At 33.5% G+C, this 13,103-nt stretch overlaps 1 protein-coding gene across 3 annotated transcripts in view; it reads right to left on the reverse strand.

Annotated features, from left to right (window-relative positions):
• Pss (phosphatidylserine synthase 1 homolog l(3)77CDf) overlaps positions 1 to 13,103 on the reverse strand; it is a 67,160-nt gene that overhangs the window by 17,471 nt on the left and 36,586 nt on the right. The window lies entirely within an intron of this gene.

Here is a 13,103-nt window from a genome sequence, read left to right on the forward strand (position 1 = left end):
GGACCACAAAACGATTTTTGTGAATATCTCGATCCTTGCGCCACCTAGCGGCGATTTTTTTCATAGGTCGCTTTCTATTCTGTGTTCTAAATACACTGTGTGTATTATGTGTTCTAAATACAGTCAGAGAAAAAATCATTCTAAAACGAACGAAACAAGTTCAAAATTAAGAACATTCGTTGTCAAAAGTCTTTTAAGTATGTTTTTTCTTAACTCCTGACCGATGGGCTTGTTTTAAGAACAGTTTTTCCAAGCACACCGTTCGTATTTTATGACAACTTTGGTATTGATTTGTGAACCTTCTGTGCTCATTTCAACTCGGGCTTGATTTAAGATTTTTCGTTCTCACGCTTCGAGAACGATTTGTGTTCGATTTAACAGTTTTTGGTCTCAATTTAAGAACGGTTTGTGCTTGACCATTGGTGGGAGGAAGATAATTTTTTAATTATTACCCATTTATTTATTTATTTTTTATTAATAAATAATTTTTTGTTATTAATAAGAAATTTTAATAACAAAAAACTATTATTAAATGCCAAAAAGGTTTGAAAAAACGCATGATATGCATTTTTTCATAGATTTCTCCATAAAAGAAATCTTTCTTATTTGATGATGCAATCTGAATATATATTTAAAACATTTCATAACAAGTTTGAGAATTACCTGAATGGAACTGAACGAAAAATAAGAGTTAAAAAAATAGAATATAAAAAAATAGTTTTTTAAAAAGCTTCAGAGTTTGACGGCGATCGAACTCGCGCCACACCATCGCAACCGCAACAACATGGCCGCTGGGCCACTACAACTGCTTGGTAGTTCGTGCCAAATGTTGTATTTAACATTGTAGTGCACACGAATTATACCGTTTCTTTTTTCTTGAACTTAATTTAAGAACATTGTTCTTAATTTAAGACCATTCGTTCTCATTAATCGAACATTTGTTCATAATTTAAGACCAGCCGTTCTCTTTTCAAGAAAATGGTCAGTTCAAGAACAAGATTATTGTTTTAAGAACAGGTCGTTCGTTTTTCAAGAACAAAAAAGGAAGAACATGAAAATCTTGAATTGAGTCCGGTGGTGCTGGATTTTAGAACGGCGTTTTTCTCTGAGTGTATGAGCCAAATCGGACCACAAACAGGATTTTTGTGAATATCTCGATCCTTGCGCCACCTAGCGGCGATTTTTTCTTATTATTGCATTGTCATCGGGTTCTGAACTATATTCCAACTTTCAAGCTTGTAGCTTATCGGGAAGTTACTTAAATTTCAATTACAAAAAAAGTGCTGTCCAACCAACCCTGTCAAGTCAACCTAAACAAAACCGTTTAAAAATCAAGAAAAACTGCAAATAAACCAACATACAAACATACGCAGTCCACCCTATTTTAATTACTCGCACGAGCATGAACAATTTCTAAGAGCCAAAGTAAACTTCAGAAATTCCAGTTTTAATTCAGAAAAATACAATTCACGTTCAGAATCTTCATTTCCAAGTTCAGAAAACTACCATTCAAGTTCAGAAGTTTATTTTATAAGTAGGGTGTTCTTTTTTGAAAGTTATTTCAATTCATTTAAAAAAGAGCATCCAATACTGCCTTGGCGAGTTTAATTAATTTGGTTGTAAAGTTAGCGGTTTATAATTTTTAAAATCAGATTTCAGATTTGTAATTCCTTTGCTCGACTTTTCTCTCTTATACGCCACCAAATTCCTCCCCCTCAACCTTTCTCTATTTTTCTTCATTTCCTTCTCTTCTCTATGTTTCTCTTCTTTCAATTTTCCCCTCGCACTATCTCCAATTTTATCTCCTTTTTCTACTCCCACTTTTTTCCTCTCCCTCGCCCCCTCTATTTTTCTTCCACCCTTGTCATTCTCTCCGTCTCCAATTCGCACTTCTTTCTCTTAATTCCTTTTTCTCTTTTTCAGCCTAGGCCTTTTTGTATAACCCTCCCTTTTCCTCTAGCTCTTCTTTTTAACCACCACCGCTTGTTAAAACCATCAATAACACATCATATTTGATACCAATATTGTGAAAACACCTTCTCGGATCACCCTGGTTAACATTTTGAAATGAGCCCACATATGGAACTAAAACCCGTTTCCAACCATTGGATCTTGAGTTATAAAGTTATCAATAGATTTGTATATAAGATTGAGTTATTCGAAAGACTGACTAAATTATAAGTTTCAAACAAATTGCACCATCCAGGTTCACTTTTCGGAGAGAAAGGCTAATATTTTATTTATTTATTACAGCGTAAGGCTAGTTTGAACAATATTTATTAAATCACATTATCTTATAGGTAAGGTTTTACAATGTTCATATAGCCTGCTTTTAAATACATAAATTTCTTCGCAATTTTTTATTTCATTAGGCAATTCATTAAAGTTTTTAAATCCTTTATGGAAAAGGTTTTGTTTGTCCACTTCAGTTCTATAGCGTGGCAGTTTAAAATCATTTTTTCTACGGGTATTAAAATTATGGGTTTCGTTAATATATACAACATTATTTGTTAAGTATTCAGGTACATTTCCCTTTCGTATATTGAAGATCATTTTCATAGTATAATAAAAAATAATTTGTTTGACACTTAACCATTTTAGTTTTATTAGCATGTCGCTTATCGACGCATCTGACTTTTCCCGTAACACAAATGTCATACACCTATTTTGCAATATCTGAAGTCTATCTATTTTTGTATCTGGTATAATGAATAAGACTGATGGGCAATATTTAAAATAAGATTCAATCAATGTTTTGTATACAATATCCTTAAACTCTCTATTTATAAATTTACAGGTTCTTTGCATAAAACCGACTTGTTTAGCTATCTTTCCTACAGTGTATCGAATATGTTCATCAAATTTGAGTTTGTTGTCAATTACAATCCAAAGATATTTTATTGATTTTATTTGCTCTAACATTTCATCTTTCACCCTGAGCTGAATACTCGCAACTTCGCTTTCGATTTTTTGGCTAATAACCATATATTTTGTTTTAGTCACGTTAAGTTTAAGTCTGTTACCACATAGCCATTTATATAAACTATCTAAGTCACACTGCATTTTTGTCAATGCAGTTGTTAAATTACTTTCACTTATTCTAAGCAGAGTATTATAAGGTACGGCTTTGCTAGCCGACCCATTAAACTCACCCTCGATCACCTGTGTATTGCTCTTGGAGGGCGCCGCCTCCAGATTGCGGCCATCGTATGGAACTTAATTCCGTGGCGGTCTTCTACGCCATACACCCATTTATGAAAACGCTTTTAAAAACAAAATCTTCTTTTTAAACAATTATCTTTTTATTTAAAACAGTTCAAGTAAATAGTACTATGGATAACTAAAGCTTTTTCTCTTTTTAAAATACTTTTCGGGACTATATTGTACGCTTGGCAAATTTATAATGATGGCGGTGAAATATGAAAATCGCGAGGGCACTATTGCAAATCGACATTTTCATATTTCATCCCACATATGTATCTTATTCTATCTCCCTTATACGCCAATTACACGGCTCAAGTATCCTTGTGCCAATTACCAATTTGCACAAGGATTTGCCCGGTGTGTGCACTGGTTGCGCTATTTCCGCCGAGAACTGCGCTAAAATCAAAACGATTTTGATATTTACGCATGTCTGCAAATATTGCATATGCTTTTTTCTTCGTGTGTGGTGAATGTTACACAGTTTACCTGTGGTTTCTGATAAAATAACATCGCTTAAAAATTTAATTATCGAAGGCGTAAAGACCTTCTCTAGCTTGTGCCAGGAATTCAATAAAAGTGAAAAAGCGAAATTATAAATACAATGGAAAATAAACGCTTCTGGTGCGAGTTTTTCGACTTGTATCGTGAATTACCAGCACTGTGGAAAATAAAGAGTGCTGATTACAGCAATAGAACGCTAAAAAGCAGCAGCTACCAAAAGATGGTAGAAAAATTGAAGGAAATCTACCCGGAGGCGAATAGAGAAATGACAGTAAAAAAAATTAACAGTTTTCGCACCACATATCGTAAAGAGCTTAAGAAAGTAAAAGATAGCCAAAAGTCAGGTGCTGGGACTGATTATATATACGAGCCCACCCTTTGGTATTATGATAAATTGTCCTTTTTGGAAGACCAGGAGGAATGCATAGAAGGAACATCTACAATATATAAGAAAAGAAGAGCACGTAAGAAGAAATATTAAGAAATAAAGTAATTTACATACAAATCTTGGTAAATTTTCTCTTATTTCAGAAAATGCATATAAAGAAAAAAAGTCAAAAGAAGACCAGCTGATACAATTAGCTTGTAGCAAACTACAATCAAACGGGAACAGCAACTGTGACTTTGATATGCTGGGCAAATCTTGGGCATCGCAATATCAAGAAATGGACGAACAGCAGAAAGTGATTGCGCGTAAAGTTATTTCTGATATATTGGACCACGGATACATGGGTACTCTCCAAAAGAACCATGCTTTAGAAATACAGGATTTCCTACGCACGTCTTCACGTCAGCGACCTATTTATCAATCAACAGAGTCTTCATCTGAATTTATTGTGCCACAAAATATGCTCGAATTTTCGGATCAGGAGGTACCAATGCCTAGTAATTCTGAAGCGTTCTCAAATCGACGTGGTAGTGATCTTCAATGCTTTTATGAGGGCTTCAGTGAGGAGTATTAAATCAAACCAATTTTAAAGTGATTATATTGAACTAAAAGTACAAAATGTATGAATGAAAAGTACAAACTGAATTATAAGTATTCAGTCATTGTTTTCTTTACCAAGTGGAATCTATATAATTTATTATTTATTTAAGAAGTGCATTATCATTCAAATGATAATGGCAATTCAAGCGAAAATATCTTTTCTTTATTTTTTAATCCAAAAAGTGCATTATTATTCACATGTTAAATCAATAAAAGTAAAAGTATCTGTCTAATTTAAAGTGAGTCGATGTCGTTGCACTTTTACTTTGGCAAATTGGAGGCGGTAAACCGGTGTTATGTTTCGGCGGCTTTGGTAAATGTCGTAATTTGTTTATAACTTATAGGGAATCCACTATGAGCACTGGCAGGTTATTGTTGTCGATGGAGGCGTTTGTGCATTCTGACTGGAACATTTGTGCCTTCTTCTTGTTAATCAAAAGCGAAAGTTTTCAATGTGGGATTACCATAGTAATCTGGGTAGTCCATATTGATTGTCATCTTTGGCACTGACTCACAACTATACATAATGTCCACGGATTTGTAGTTCCTTAAAAATTGTTATAAAGAAATTTTAAATGCTATGATATGTATCAAGCCCCTTGATCTAATCAGTTTTCAATTAGAAGAAAAGCTCAGATAACTTCGACTGCCTGCGCTAAAGCAATTTTAATTTTCCTTTTTATTTCTGTTACCATTATGTGCACCCGTCGGCGTATGATGCTATGGTAATTCCTTCTGGTGGGGAAGGGAGCTTGAGGTACTCATAATTAACCACTGGATGGTTTTTCCAACAAAGGAATACATTACGTATTGCCGGCAGAAAGCGCCTGCACTGTTCTTCGCATCCAGTAACACTTTATCGCCAAAGGTGATGGCTATTTTGTCATTGTACGTTGTCGGATTGGAGCAGGAACTTACGGCTTATCAAAGTTTACCAACACCCTCAGAGAGACTAGATACAGTTTTTGTAGGTTCCTCCCATTTCGACCGATCATGTGTATACACTCGGAAGTTCATGACCCTGATTTGGGGGTTGATAGGGTCTACTATTTTACGTCACGCCCTCTCGCCAAGGTTGCAGCCTCCGTTGTGAAATTCGGTCGTGAATAAAAGATTCTTCGACAAAACAAATAATAAAAAATGATTACTTTTAATGATCAAAAACTGAAAATCAAACAGTTATAGTTCATACAATTTTTTATTTTGACTCATAAATACAAATGTAAATGCATATTATATTAGTTGCTTATTACTATTTGGCATTTTTGTTTACGAGTTTACTATACACTTTATCTTACCATGGAACCATGCCAACATAACTAAAATATATTCTAAATTTGTTTCTTATATGTTTTTCATTTGCAGATGCATTTCTAATTGCTTTGGAACTTAAAGAATCTAAGACATCTCCCTTTTCTTGCGAGCCAAAGGTTTCGAAAGCTTCTATGTTTTCCACATTTGAACAGGGCTCAGCAGTAAAATATGTTTCACATTTTGATTTACGCAAGAAGTTGTGCAAATAACAACACGCCAAAACAAATTTTGTGGATTTTTCTGACGAGAAATTTAAAGTATTCAAAAGGATTCTAAAACGCGACCAAGATTCCGAAAACATTTTCGACCAATCCACGTGCGCGCGATAGCCTATAATTAAATATTATATCACTCTTCTCGAGGGAGTTGCGGCTGAGAGATTTCATTATATATTCCATTAGTGGAAATGCGTCGTCAGCGACAAACACAAATGGAATTTTTTCATTATATCCTGGAAGCGATTCAGGTTTTGGTAGTTGTAATTTATTTTATTTAAGCTGTTTGAAAAACTTGGTTTGACTAAATAAACCAGCATCTGAAGCTCTTCCATTAGCACCAACATCGACCATAAAAAATTCATAATTTGCGTTTACTACAGCCATCATAATAATAGAGAAATGCTTTTTTATTTATTTATTTATTTATATAGTAAAGAATGGCTGTATCGTTAAGACATAGTCTTTTATAGTACATCAACTTATAGGTAAATACAGGAATTATAAAAAATAATAACTTAAAAATATTTCTATATAACTAATTGCGTATGTTTATATTAGAATGTATGAGAATTAAATATGGTATTTGTTGGAGAAAATAAGATTTTACGTCAAAGAAGTAAGGACTTATAATAGCACACTGAGATAGAAATAGAAATAGGATGGAGCTGAACCGCAGTTACATTTACCCATTAGTTCCAAAGTAATTCTGTATAACGATCTTATAGTTACCTCGATTTATGATTGCCTTAATAGATTCAGGAATGGAGTTCCATAGTCTCACAGCATGAACAAAGAACAAAGAACAACCGCGAAGAAGATAAGTAGGAGTACTTAGGGAGAATTAAATTATGATGCCTATTAGATCTTGTGAATTTTAGCTTCTTGTAAAGATAGCTAGGAGTTTTGAATTCAATAAGCTTATACAGGAATATACAGTTCCTAGCTGCAAGATAATCTAAGATACTGCATCCCAGAAGTTTATTCTTCCACAAGGAGATGTGGTCATATCGCTTTAAGCCGTAGACGTAGCGGGTAACATTATTGAACAGCACTAGAATTTTATGAGAGGAGACAGAGTCCAGCTTACTATATACAAGATCGGAATATGTAATATGAGGTAGAATTAATTGCACAGCTAATTTTTTTCTTATGTCTAACGGTGTAAACGAGGCTGACATACTTAGCCTGCGCAAAACAGTGTACACGTTGCTTACAACTTTGTTTATATGGTTCGAACAGCTCAGCGAAGAATTCATAATAAAACCCAATTTTTTTATCTTGTCAGTAAACATGAGACAGTTATTACCAATAAAAAGCTTGGGAATATCTTCAACATGGACAGTACTATTACTGATGGGTAACACATACGACTTGGACGCGTTTTTCCGGGCCCATTCGGAAATGGCTAGCAGATCACAGTTTATTTTAAAGCACAAATCCTCGACAAGACCAATTCGACTGGACAAATACAACTGAATGTCATCAGCATAGGCATGCACACTGACATACTGGCACACAGAGAACACATCATTAACAAAAAGACTAAACAAGAGCGGACCAAGTATAGACCCCTGTGGAACTCCGGATCCAACACCACTTGACAACGAAGACCAAGCCCTACCCTTTACTTTTATAATTAAAGTAAAACGACCCCGACCCAGGTGGTTTTTTTATGTTATCGTGCTTGCCGTCAATCGCACCGATGCAGTGGGGAAAATTCCATCGCTGGTTAAAGGCGTTTGCTTCCATCTTTCACTCATTTTCATTTGTTGGCAACTGTAAGATGATTGAAATGTATTAATTGTTTAAAATATGTAACAAATGTGTACCTTTATGTAGTCTTTTAGCTCTTCTATTATAGCATCGCAAGTCTCGCTTACAATCTTGCCGATAGCTTGCGGAGAAATTGCTGTAAGGAATTTTAGGTCCTTAAAACTATTGCCGCTTGCCAAAAAACGCAATGTTAAAGTTAAACGATGACGCGCAGGAATAGATTTCCTCATCACAGTGCCTCGTTTATTAATTCGATGCGCTATTTTAGACAAAATTAGTTCAAATGTTTCTTTATCCATTCTTACATAATTTTTAAAGTCACGTTGAGACGTAAACTCCAGTTCCTGAAGTAATATTTTCTGTCCCAATACATTCGTTTTTTATACCACAATTGTGACCAAATCCGTTTACCCTTTTGCTTTCTCTTCTTTCTTTTTAATGCAATCGAAAGAAGTGAAGTCGCACTTGCCTTTTTTATGCAATTAGAACACATGTTTCATTTGTTGCGCTAGATTAAAAATGAATATTGCGCAGTGGTTTGAGCCGTGTATGTCAAAATTCTCATTTGCACAAATTTCGTCGTTTTATATTTGCGCATGGCTTTTGTATCGTGTATGGGCCGTATTACAGCCTTACGATGGCTGAATACTTATTTATGTATATATTTCCTATTCCTCTTAGTATTCACAATGACATGTTAGTGATGAAAGTTATAGTGTTGCCATATATGTCATTGAAAAGATGACTTGGGTCATTTTACCATTACATCTTCCTTTTTGGGGAAAAGAAGAATTGACAAAGTGATCAGTTTTGTCACATTCTTCTTTGGCCATAAACTTATAAAAATTGTTGCGAACAAACGAATATATATTTATATTAGGGTGTACCTCGCCTTTTTAATTAGTTGGTTCGGAACCATTTTTATTACTAATTGAAAAAGATTTTATACATCGAATACTCAAATTGTAGTTAAATTTTTGTAGCTTATTGTAACTTAAATAAAAGCTATAAATATTAATAATATTTTAATTTACGACAAAATATGTTGAATGTTTTTTGTAAATATTTGTGTTTTATATATTCAATTTAAAGTTTTACATTTCTATTACATATTAAATATGTATTTTCTTTTGTGTTATGAACGATTTTTATGAAATAGGTTTTTTTTGAACATACAAAATTTGTGTTATTTTCTCTTTTTTTTTTTTGTTTTAAAAGTTTTTAATCCTTCGTGGCTGCTTACATGCTAGTTAAAAAAAATTTTGGATTTATTTTTCAATCGAATTTAAAGTTTTATCAAAGCATTAAAGTAATGTTAATTTACTTTACTAAGGCGGTTTTTATGCACCACTTTTTCTTTGTTTTTAACATCATCGAAAATAGTTACGTTAGGTTCGTTAATTTTAGTTATTGTAAACGGACCTTGATAAATATTTTCGTGTTTATGATGTGGTTCTTTCTGTAAAAGTACTTTATCTCCGATTTTGACAACTAAAGGTCGTGCCGTTTTATCGTACAGATTTTTACTTTGTACCTTATTTTTATCAAAAATTTTGGAATATAAAGATATTGCATGCGCGAACTTCGGTGGAAAGCAGCGGAGCGTAACAAAATTCTAGTAGGTCACTTTCACCACACCAAAAACTTTAACACAAGTTTTAACATAATTTAAGCACAGAAATACACTGATTGGAGTTTTAGTGAGTAAAAGTTAAAATTCTGAACACATTAGCTGAATAAAAAGTGTACAAATAATTATTAAATAACAAATACAGACAGTGGTAGTTTAACAAATTCTGCTGTGGTAAGTGGTGAATGTAACCTACTAGAATTTTGTGAAGCTTGCCTCACACTATTTTTCGTCTATGCAATGTCTCTCTATTATATCGTTTCTGTTTTTATTAATTAGGTTTTGTGCCATTTTGTGCGTTTTCTGCATTCTATACTTAACTTCTTTGGCATAGTTTTCGACATTATAGATTGGGTCAATTTTTTCGTTTGTCAATTCATTAGGCAAAGTTGCCTTTTTAACTAACTCGAAACTTTGCTACTCGTAGTATTGTGTAGGAAAGTAAAGTATCTAGTTTTAGGTTTAATCTTGTTTAAAAGACAATCTTTACAATTTTTGATATATTTCGATATATCAAGAGTCATATCTTTCCAATAAAATTTTGTTCGCAGTTTTGCGTAAAGTCTTTTCGTTCCGCAATGTCCACCAGAAATGGGATCATTATGGTAAATTTTCATTAGTTTTAATTTTGTATCTTCATCTGTTATTGTCTCCACTGGATCTATTAAAATAATTTCTAATGATTTTAAAATCTTATTTCCAATATTTTTGAAATTTGTAATAGTATAATGTTCGAACAAAATATCGTTTTTAGGCCATTCAATTTTCTTAATTTTGCGCTTGCCGGCTTCTGATTCAAGCCTCGAAACTAATTTCTCTAAAGTCATTATTTCGTTATCAAGCTCAAAACTAAGTAAATCGAGTTTCTTATGTTTAATATGCGCAAAAATTCTTATACTTGTTTTATTATTTTTATCGTAAGTAATTTCAGATCTTATTCGTGGAATCTTTTTTAAAAAAATTAAATGAAAATTTCTCGTAGACATGTAAAGTAACTTGTTTTTCGTCGTTTTTGTCTGTTTTGCTAGGATGGTTGTTGTTGTTTTGCCGTTTTGATTGATCATTGATCTTATCTGTACTGCCAAAATTTGTTTGTTCGATTCCTTAATCTCATCGATTGTAATACGCGATAGTGCATCAGCAAAAACGTTTGATTTACCCTTGATATACAAAATAGTGAAATTATATTGAGCTAGCTCTAGTCTTATTCTAGAAAGTTTTGAAGATGGGTCTTTCATATTGAACAAGTATACTAGAGGTATATGATCTGACTTTACAATAAAATGGGTGCCATAAACGTATGGTCGAAATTGCTTGATTGCAAAGTAAATAGCTAAAAGGTCTAATTCTATAATGGGTTTTTTCTGTTCGGCTTTATTAAATGCTTTAGAAGCGAAACAAATTGGTAAATCACTACCTTGCTGTTCTTGTCTCAAAATAGCGCCACATCCAGTTGTGGAAGCATCAACGGTAATAATGAATTGTTTAGTAAAATCTGGATATTGAAGTAATTTTGGTGAAAGTAACGCTGCTTTTAAAGATAAAAATGCTCTTTCGCACTCTACATCCCATACAAATTCGACTCTTTTCCTGCTTAATCGATTCAGAGGCGCTGCCAGAGACGCAAAATTAGGTATAAACCGTCTGTAATAGTTTGCAAACGCGACGAATCGTCATACCGCGTCTTTGTCAGTCGGTTTTGTATACTTTTTAATTGCGTTTATTTTAGAGTCGTCTGACAACAAACCTTTGGCTGAACATTTGTGACCTAAAAATGTAACTTCTGGTCGTAAAAATTTGCATTTATTTGGGTTAGGTTTGAGATTGAAAGACCTACAAGTATCGAAAACTTTTGAAAGATGCAATTTTTCAAATTTAGAAAAATTAAAAAATAACAATAATTATCATTAGAAAAAAATTATTGTTCTGGCCTTGAGCTCGAATCGAACCTTGAATCTTTTGAAAGATGTTTAATGTGGTGTGCTTCACTACAACCGATGACGATTATATCGTCGACGTACAGAAATGCGACGTTGGGTGGTATACCCGAAAAAGCTATGGTCATCATTCGTGAGAATGAATTTGGTGCTATATTTAAGCCGAATGGAAGCACTTTCCATCTAAATGCGCCCACCGAGGTGCTGAAAGAAGTAATGTCACGTGAGTCAGGATGCAAGGGGATTTGATGAAATCCTGAAAAAAGATCTAATGTGGAAAAATACTTTGCTCTACCGAGATTGTCTAAAATATCGTCAACTCTAGCTAGTGGGAATTTATCAGTAATGAGTTTTTTGTTTACTGCGCGAAAATCTGCGCACATACGATAAGCTTTTTGACCATTAGTATCTTTCTTTGGGACTACAATCAAAGCACTATTGTAATTCGAATAACTGGGTTCAATCAAATCGTTGTCTAACAATTTATTTACTTGGCGATTTATTTCTTCGCGTTGAGAGTATGGAAATTGATAGTATTTAACATATACCGGTTCGTTGTCTGTCAATCTTAATTTTTGCTATTAAAAGTAATTTAAAGTCATTTTGTCCGTGTCAAGAGCGAAAATGTCGGCATAATCTATGCAAAGGTCAATTAATTTACTATGAGCATGTTGAGGTATTTGATTTTTTAAAATTGAAATAAGTTTTTTCGTACGTTTGTCTTCTGTTTCTGTCTTGTTAATTGTATAAACATTATAATTTGAAAGTTTTTCTGTCCGAATACTTTTTCTTTTGACATACTTTATATCATCCGTGGTATTTATGACTTTAAGTATTGGGTTACAGGAATTAACAATGCACCTAGCTGTGAAAACACCTTTTTCAATTTCCTGCGAGTCCACGAAAAGTAGCTCGGGTGAATCTCCTAAATCAAAAAGTCTGAATATTTCACATCTTGGAGGAATGATACAACTGTCACTTTCTGTTCCGTGTAAGATTGGTATCGCGACTTTTTCATTACCTACCCAAAAGGAAATACTATTTCTTTCATAATTAATAATGCATTTGTTAATTTTCAGAAAATCTTTACCCAGTATGCCGTCGGATGGAATATTAAAGCCTTCATTTACTACATGTAAAGTATGTTTAATAGAAAAGTTTGAATAATTTAAATTTGCCGTAATTTTACCTAGGGTGGAAACTGAATTGGAAGTAACACCGGTAATGTTGATAATGTCGTTTGTATTTAAGGAAATATTAATGTCTAAACATGATATCTTTATTAAAGAAATGTCTGCCTGAGTGTCTGCTAGGAAAGAACAAAATTTCTGTGACTCGTTAAGTTGTAACTCTATGAAATCTGAATAATTTAAGTTTAAACAATAGATGCCTATTGGTGAGGGAAATTCGTTTACTCGGTTAGTTCGTCCTCCCCCAGTGTTCGCTCCTGAGCGGCACTGGCGTTTAAAGCGCGAACGTTTGCGTTTCTACCTCTACCGTTGGACGATCTTGAATTGTTACCTCTATTGTTACTATTG

The sequence above is a fragment of the Eurosta solidaginis genome, chromosome 5 (assembly GCF_040869045.1).
Source record: "Eurosta solidaginis isolate ZX-2024a chromosome 5, ASM4086904v1, whole genome shotgun sequence".
Taxonomy (NCBI): Eukaryota; Metazoa; Arthropoda; class Insecta; order Diptera; family Tephritidae; genus Eurosta; species Eurosta solidaginis.